Source organism: Haliotis cracherodii, unplaced genomic scaffold (genome assembly GCF_022045235.1).
Source record: "Haliotis cracherodii isolate W230 unplaced genomic scaffold, xgHalCrac1.p SCAF_6, whole genome shotgun sequence".
Taxonomy (NCBI): Eukaryota; Metazoa; Mollusca; class Gastropoda; order Lepetellida; family Haliotidae; genus Haliotis; species Haliotis cracherodii.
In genome coordinates, this window is record NW_027266319.1 from 69,426,205 (window position 1) to 69,434,161 (window position 7,957).

At 43.0% G+C, this 7,957-nt stretch overlaps 2 pseudogenes; one reads left to right on the forward strand and one right to left on the reverse strand.

Annotated features, from left to right (window-relative positions):
* LOC139445405 (uncharacterized) overlaps window positions 1-7,957 on the reverse strand; it is a 48,389-nt pseudogene that overhangs the window by 24,544 nt on the left and 15,888 nt on the right.
* LOC139445124 (uncharacterized) lies at window positions 4,600-6,790 on the forward strand (annotated as a pseudogene).

Consider the following 7,957-nt stretch of genomic DNA (forward strand, 5'->3'; position numbering starts at 1 on the left):
AAACGGCTAACGTGACGCATAGGTGAGATGAGGTGAGATTGTTATTAATAGCTGCATGCTTCAAGATGTTATTTGTTATTACAATGTAGTTAGTAAGACAGACATATCACGTGACACTGTTTCTCAAAGAACATACAATTATTCGTTATTGACAAAACATGAAATAAATATAAATACGAAGTCACTTAGTGTCAGCAGAAATACCTCTCACACTGATATCTGTAAAAGCCACAGAAGCCTTCTGATGATATAACATGAAACATATTACTCTCTCTCTCTCTCTCTCTCTCTCTCTCTCTCTCTCTCTCTCTCTCTCTCTCTCTCTCTCTCTCAGCGCTACATGTAGATATGCCACAGCATTTCTTGACCCGTTTGATCGTTTGACACAGACCTTAAAAGATACGGACATCCCAAAATGGCATGATTCTTTGTCCAGTTCTAGAAAAGCAAATTACTACACCACATTTAAGACTACTATTATACCAGAACCTTTTCTATTATATGTAAATTTACATAAGTTTAGAACAGCCCCTTCTCGATTTCGTTGTGGCTCACATGATCTTTTTATTGTAACAGGCAGATATGAAGGTATTGCAAGAGAACACAGACTTTGTAGGATTTGTAAAATTGAATGCACTGAAAATGAATATCCCTTTTTATGTGTATGTCCAGTGTATAATGACTTAAGAGCAAACCATCTAAATAACCTTTTCTATCACAACCCAAACGGTAACAAATTCTGTAAGTTAATGGCATGTAATTGTACAGAAACCATGAGAAATGTATCTATGTTCGTTCATCATGCTATGAAACTAAGTAAATGTATGAATTTGTAACACGCCCCGGAAAATGTACTATAGGCCTCAGTACCATGAATAATTATGGATTGATTGAATCATTGATTGACTGTGTATTCAACTATTCATGACTCATCCCCCTGGGTGCAGGGAAGGTGCTTCATCCTGACACCCCTATCATATTACAGAGGCATTATCTTACCCAGCGATGGCCTTAACGTCGTCGTCGTCGACCTCTGTCCGCTGATGCAGCTGCCGTTCGTCTTGTCGCAGACCTCGTTCGTGTTGATGCAGTTGCAGCGGCTGCTGCATTGTTCCCCAAACCAGTAGTCCCCACATACTGAAAATAGGGAAACATTACACGTACATCCACAAGTAAACATCACTGTCAATGTACATCCACACGTAAACATCACTGTCAATGTACATCCACACGTAAACATCACTGTCAATGTAACCATCACTGTCGATGAACATCCACATGTACACATCACTGTCTAACCATAACTGTCAATATAACCATCACCGTCAAAGTAAACATCACTGTCAATGTAAACATCACTGTCAATGTAAACATCACTGTCAATGTAAACATCACCGTCAAGGTAAACATCACCGTCAATGTAAACACCACCGTCAATGTAAACATCACTGTCAATGTAAACATCACCGTCAATGTAAACATCACCGTCAAGGTAAACATCACCGTCAATGTAAACATCATTGTCAATGTAAACATCACCGTCAATGTAAACATCACTGTCAATGTTAACATCACTGTCAATGTAAACATCACCGTCAAGGTAAACATCACCGTCAAGGTAACCATCACCGTCAATGTAAACATCCACGTCAATGTACATTACTGTCAATGTAAACATTTCCGTCAAGGTAAACATCACCGTCAATGTAAACATCACCGTTAAGGTAAACATCACTGTCAATGTAAACATCACCGTCAATGTAAACATCACCGTCAATGTAAACATCACTGTCAATGTTAACATCACTGTCAATGTAAACATCACTGTCAAGGTAAACATCACCGTCAAGATACCCATCACCGTCAAGGTAACCATCACTGTCAATGTAAACATCACCGTCAATGTACATCACTGTCAATGTACATCACTGTCAATGTAAACATCACTGTCAATGTACATCACTGTCAATGTACATCACTGTCAATGTACATCACTGTCAATGTAAACATCACTGTCAATGTAAACATCACTGTCAATGTACATCACTGTCAATGTACATCACTGTCAATGTAACCATCATTGTCAATGCACATCACTGTCAATGTAACCATCACAGTCAATGCACATTACTGTCAATGTAACCATCATTGTCAATGCACATCACTGTCAATGTAACCATCACCGTCAATGTAAACATCACTGTCAATGTTAACACCACTGTCAATGTACATGACTGTCAATGTACATCCACATGTTAACATCACTGTCAATGTAAACATCACTGACAATGTAAACATCACAGTCAATGTACATCATTGTCAATGTACATCACTGTCAATGTACATCACTGTCAATGTACATACACATGTCATATCACTGACAATGTACATACACATGTCACATCACTGACAATGTAACCATCACTGTCAATGTAACCATCACTGTCAATTCAAACATCACTGTCAATGTAAACATCACTGCCAATGTAAACATCACTGTCAATGTAAACATCACTGTTAATGTAAACATCACTGTCAATGTAAACATCACTGCCAATGTAAACATCACTGTCAATGTAAACATCACTGCCAATTGAAACGTCACTGTCAATGTAAACATCACTGTCAATGTAAACAACACTGTCAATGTAAACAACACTGTCAATGTAAACATCACTGCCAATTGAAACGTCACGGTCAATGTAAACGTCACTGTCAATGTAAACATCACTGTCAATGTAAACAACACTGTATTGCTCTGTATATCTCGGTATAGCTCGATATTACTCTGTGTAGCTCTGTATTGCTTTGTATAGCTCTGTATTGCTATGTATATCCCTGTATAGATATGTATGGATTTGTATTGCTCTGTATTACTCTGTATATCTCTGTATATCTCTATATAGCTCTGTATAGCTCTATATAGCTCTGTATAGTTCTGTATTACTCTGTATAGCTCTATATAGCTCTGTATTATTCTGTATAGCTCTGTATTGCTCCTTATAGGTCTGTGTAGCTCCAGGACATATCAAGGTGTGCAGAGTGCCTGTGTATACATCAAGCTGTGAGGTGCCTGGAACGAGCTGGGTGATGCTGCCTAGGTCTGTGTAGCTCCAGGACATGTCAAGGTGTGCAGAGTGCCTGTGTATACATCAAGCTGTAAGGCGCCTGGAACAAGCTGGGTGATGCTGCCTAGGTCTGTGTAGCTCCAGGACATATCAAGGTGTGCAGAGTGCCTATGTATGCATCAAGCGGTAAGGTGCCTGGAACGAGCTGGGTGATGCTGCCTAGGTCTGTGTAGCTCCAGGACATATCAAGGTGTGCAGAGTGCCTGTGTATACATCAAGCTGTGAGGTGCCTGGAACGAGCTGGGTGATGCTGCCTAGGTCTGTGTAGCCCAAGGACATATCAAGGTGTGCAGAGTGTCTGTGTATACATCAAGGTGTGCAGAGTGCCTGTGTATACATCAAGCGGTAAGGTGCCTGGAACGAGCTGGGTGATGCTGCCTAGGTCTGTGTAGCTCCAGGACATATCAAGGTGTGCAGAGTGTCTGTGTATACATCAAGCTGTGAGGTCCCTGGAACGGGCTGGGTGATGCTGCCTAGGTCTGTGTAGCTCCAGGACATATCAAGGTGTGCAGAGTGTCTGTGTATACATCAAGCGGTAAGGTGCCTGGAGCGAGCTGTTGATGCTGCCTAGGTCTGTGTAGCTCCAGGACATATCAAGGTGTGCAGAGTGTCTGTGTATACATCAAGGTGTGCAGAGTGTCTGTGTATACATCAAGGTGTGCAGAGTGTCTGTGTATACATCAAGCGGTAAAGTGCCTGGAACGAGCTGGGTGATGCTGCCTAGGTCTGTGTAGCTCCAGGACATATCAAGGTGTGCAGAGTGCCTGTGTATACATCAAGCTGTAAGGTGCCTGGAACGAGCTGGGTGATGCTACCTAGGTCTGTGTAGCTCCAGGACATATCAAGGTGTGCAGAGTGTCTGTGTATACATCAAGGTGTGCAGAGTGCCTGTGTATACATCAAGCTGTAAGGCGCCTGGAACGAGCTGGGTGATGCTACTTGGGTCCTCGACCTTCACCTTCATCCGGACGACATCTTACAAGAGGCCGAGTCTTAGTAACCCACTGGAGGGTAGCAAATGAAGGGACTGTATTGCTGTGTTCCAAATATATCTTTTTTGACATTTAAATATAAGACAGTTGAAAGGGTAAATGTTTAGGAGGATGTATCAGAAAACATGCCAATAAGATGCTCGAAACATGTTGAATGTGTAAATTCAGAGCTCTCGAGTGTCCACTTCCCCGCTGTACGTGATATTCCACTAGTTCGCGACTGTTATTGTGAAGTTTGAATAAGTATATTTAGTTACACCGATGACAAAATCCTTTTGTTTCTCTGACGTCATATAACAGTCGTGTATGAGTTCATCTGACTATGTAGACTATAGACTGTCGGCGTGTTCGTGTGTTTCGTAACTTATATTAACCAGCTGGTTCTTTTGTGTAATGTTGAGCGAACTGCATACTTATGTCGTCACAGCTGTGTAAAAGGGGAATCCCCTAGTTTCGATCGCTAAGTGGCCAGGGCGGAAGCCGCCATTTTCCCCACGGTAAAATTGCCGTGTTTGTTTTGATTTGGAAATATTGCATACACACAACTTTGCGTTTGTCACGTATGATGCTGGTTTGACACTGGATGCAGCACCGATAACAGCACTAATTGCACACAGCATCGACATCAACACCGCTTGCAAACAGCATGGTGAGCAAACAGACTTGATAGCATTGCTCCAGTTGTGTCTGACTTAAAAGCCTATATAGGTCACGTGAATTCATGCAGTTGTGGAGAACAATGTCTGTGTTTTCATAAAGATTGGTTTTATGTCGTGTGCAATTCATATATGAATTGTTTAATAACATTGTTACATGATCGTGCATGTCGGTAAACGTCATGTAGAGATGTTTCTGCTGTGGGCGGTTAAACTCGCCGGGTAAATATGCTATAATGGCGGAGGGAGGACACAGCAGTTTAGAGCCTGACGATGAAACAGGTTATGAGAAGATTGAACAATCATCTGAAACCGTTGGCAACCTACAAAATTTATCCATTACAAGTAATAAAACACATATTGGAAGATTGTTCAACATTTCCCGTGTCAAATCTGTTACTATTAACCAAAGCGCCAATGATAATCGCGGGACAGAGCGGACGTTTGACGATCTGATTCATGGCAGTGATATTTCCCTTTGTCATGGCAACACGCGTGCAGAGCGCACCGGTGATGACTTTCATCATGGGTTATGTTTCGTCAGTGAAAGCATCTCAGATGACAAAGCCGTGCATTTTAGGATATTGGAAACATTTGAGGGAAAACACGGAAAATTCAGACTTGGGTTCCTGAAAAGAGACCCAACTCGCCTCCAAAGTACCCCCGTTTTACAGAAGCCAGTGCTCAGTGTTAAATCCTGTGATGATTTCATCATTTGTGAACCTTTCATGGACACGTGTGCATACCCAAATGCTGTGATCTTCTTCTCGTTCTCAAATGGAAAGATCACATTCTGTTCAAGTAAGGATGATAAACAGGAGTTTCCTTATAAGGGTGGGACAGACACCGAAGCCACGCCCATGTGGGCTTTCATTGAACTTCTTGGTCAGGTAACTTCGGCAGAAGTAATTAACAACACATTCCATGACGTCCACGGCTCCAACGTCACTACAACGGAAACCAGAGCCACTCGTACATCCACCTCCTCCAATCTCGGCAGCAAGGGAGGGTACGTGTGTTTCACGCGGACACCAGTAGCTCCTGGGATGGAGTTTGAGTTCAAGCTGACCGGAATTCATGTGTCAGCGTCGGGGCACCTGCGGGTTGGCCTCTGCACAGACGATCCTGCAATAATTCCTGTAGATACAATACCTGCCAGCGTCACACGAGACCACCGATTCCGGACGATGGATCTGGGGAATGAGGATGGCGTTTGTTGGAACGTCATCAGCCTTCTGCCGATTGAGCAACAACTGTGCGTGTTCGTGAATAATACCAAACAGGTGGGATTCATTAACGTTGGTGAAAAGTCCTACTGCCCTGTTGTGGAACTGTTTGGGAATACAAAGTCTGTAGAGGTGCTTCCAAGGGCCCCCTCGGACGAGCCCCAGGTTGTAAGGTTCACAGGACACGCTGACATAATGACATGCCCAGCAGTAGACGAGCAGGTGTTAGCTGTGGTGTTAGCTGTGGTTAGAGAGCCAAGTCGTAATGAACCACATCAAATCGGTTGCCATGGCTATAGCGTCTGTGTTGGATACGTACAATCCTTGTGTGTTCTGGAACAGGTGTGTGGAGACTGCAGGATCCCTCGCTTCCTACATTGGTCTGTCGGATTATGTCTATGTGGTTGAAGTCGGAGATGCACCCAGGGTTCTTAGAAGCGACGCACCGAAAGTGACTGACATGGTTGTTAAGTTTGCAGAGACAGTTGATGAAGTCAGGGATGCAGTTGGCCGACTCACTGGGCGGAATGACAAGCTGGATCTTCTACGAAGCATTGTGGGAGGTCTACCACATTATGACATTCGCCTTCCAAAAACAACAGCGAGTAGCCCGCCACCTCCGTCTCCATTGTTGTTGAATCTGTCCTGTTTGTCGACTAATTTCGATGTATGTGAGAAGTGGAAGAGGCAGGTGATTGTCAAGGTCCTTCTGGACACGGCTAACAAGATCGAAGCCACTGAAACCCCTGGAGGCCAGCATCAGGAAGCTCTACACTCTCGGGATATGAAGGTAGGTGATGCTGCAGAAACAGTGGGTGACGTTGGTAGGACGTTGATGAGGAGGTAGTGAGTGTGTGAGCGAGTTTGATTTTACGCCACGTTTAGCAATATTCCAGCAATATCACGGCGGGGACACCAGAAATGGGCTTCACACATTATACCCATGTCGGGAATCGAACCCGGGCCTTCGGCGTGACGAGCTAACGCTTTTACCACTAGGCTACCCGACCGCCCCTGAAGAAGTAGTGGAAATAGTAACAAGACACCAGACTGGTCCGTGAGCACAATGCCATGTGTCCTTTTGACATCTCGATTTTCAACTTAGAATTCGGTCTGTTTTTGGATTTGGCATGCCCACAAATATATTAAAGTTTGAATTTATCGGCTTAGTTTGTGTGAATGATATAGTCTTGTGGACATCATCGCCTGATAGCGTGATGGGTTGTAAAAACTTACCATTAATAAAGGGGACACGGGTGAAATATTAATTGGCTACCCCGGCCAATAATGATGAATAATATTGATAACACAATATGACAACAAGGAGTTTCAGAAAGTTAACAATGACGTGCAAATGTCATCCCTGTATTACAGGCGACGCCCTCCATGTCGCCAGACAGGATCTGCACGAGGACAATCATACCGACACCCCTCGCTGCTGTGACGTCACAATGCCCTTTCTACCTGCAGACTCCACGAGCGTCTCGACACTTGATACCTAACATTCCTCCAGCTGACACTTTACGTGGACTCTCATCCGTGTACATTCCTATCAGATATGTTATGTGTCACTGTATACTGTAACGTTATTTAGGATGACAGTAAATGGCAATTTGATTGAAGCGCTCGATTAATATTTACTTGTAACAAATATAAGTATTGCGGGTGAATCTTCGACAGATCTGTCTATAAGAAATGTTGGTTTTATTAACCTGCACGCGAGAGTTTATAAGAAATGTTGGTTTTATTAACCTTCACGCGAGAGTTTATAAGAAATGTTGGTTTTATTAACCTACACGCGAGAGTTTATAAGAAATGTTGGTTTTATTAACTTAAACACTTGAATCATGGTATTATCAAGCAACACGCGTGAGTCTATAAGAAATGTTGGTTTTATTAACCTACACGCGTTAGTTTATAAGAAATGTTGGTTTCATTAACCTACACGCGAGATT